The 1,079-nt window shown below is 45.9% G+C and overlaps 1 long non-coding RNA gene across 2 annotated transcripts; it reads left to right on the top strand.

Annotated features, from left to right (window-relative positions):
- The first annotated feature begins 233 nt into the window (after positions 1–233).
- LOC119348432 lies at positions 234–1,079 on the top strand. Of its 2 annotated transcripts, none has more exons than XR_005168950.1 (3): positions 234–250; positions 740–856; positions 987–1,079. It is a non-coding gene; the product is annotated as an uncharacterized LOC119348432 (long non-coding RNA). The 2 variants fall into 2 exon arrangements; XR_005168951.1 differs by lacking the exon at positions 234–250 and adding an exon at positions 585–652.

The raw sequence follows: 1,079 nt of genomic DNA, 5'->3' as shown, positions 1-1,079 counted from the left end.
ATTGTGTTGCGTGTGCAGCTATCAGCAAGCACCTTCTATCAGTCTCTTAGCCAAAATGAGATCTGGGTGTTACCATGCAGGTTACAAAGGATACGAAGCAGCCAATTTATGCCTACTACCAACTTGACAACTTTTATCAGAATCATAGGAGGTATAGTCTTATTTGATGTTTTCAGTCAATAACTTCTGGAGCAACTTATTTGATGTTTTCAGTCAATAAAATGGGATTATTGTCCCTTCACACACGGAGGTACTCCCCCTCTCCCCTCTGTGCCCTCTCACTTCCCCGGCCTCTTTCTCTTCCCGCGTTCTCGATCTGGCGCCACCACACATCGTGATTCTAGATCGGGCTGCATCTCTCACTGCCAAAAGAGAGCATGGCTGGTGTGGTCTTCATGAAGAGGAGCAAGGGAGGATGAGTAGGACGGGCATGGGAAGGAGCAGCCAGGCCAGAGCTCCGGCGTCGCTCGCGTCATGGTGGAATGGAGCCGACCATCACTATGGGCTGCTGCTCGTGGGTCGTCGTTCCCCAATCTCTGTTGCACATCTTTGGCTTCACCTGTTTTCTTCTGCCTCTTGTCCCCCCCCCCCCTGGTTCTCGATCTGGATTTGGATTTCTTGTTTGTGGGTGTAATCTTTGGCTGCACAAGATGTACGGCGCTGAGTATCTTTTACACCTTGTGTTAACATATATACACACACTCCAGTTTCTGACTTCACTTATGTTGACTGACTGCAGGTTGTTGAGATTATTGATCGGTATGATCATGCATGTGTCCCACCTAACATGACTGATAATAAGCTTGCGTACATCCAGAATGAGGCTATATCCAAAGAGTGCACAAGGACTCTCACGGTAATACATAACTGAACGATTTTCTTACAGTATTTTTTCAAGTTTCTAGAATTGTGTTGCGTGTGCAGCTATCAGCAAGCACCTTCTATCAGTCTCTTAGCCAAAATGAGATCTGGGTGTTACCATGCAGGTTACAAAGGATACGAAGCAGCCAATTTATGCCTACTACCAACTTGACAACTTTTATCAGAATCATAGGAGGTATAGTCTTATTTGATGTTTT

Source organism: Triticum dicoccoides, unplaced genomic scaffold (assembly GCF_002162155.2).
Source record: "Triticum dicoccoides isolate Atlit2015 ecotype Zavitan unplaced genomic scaffold, WEW_v2.0 scaffold9224, whole genome shotgun sequence".
NCBI lineage: Eukaryota > Viridiplantae > Streptophyta > Magnoliopsida > Poales > Poaceae > Triticum > Triticum dicoccoides.
Note: the sequence above shows the minus strand (reverse complement) of the source record. Positions and strands in the feature narration are given on the sequence as shown.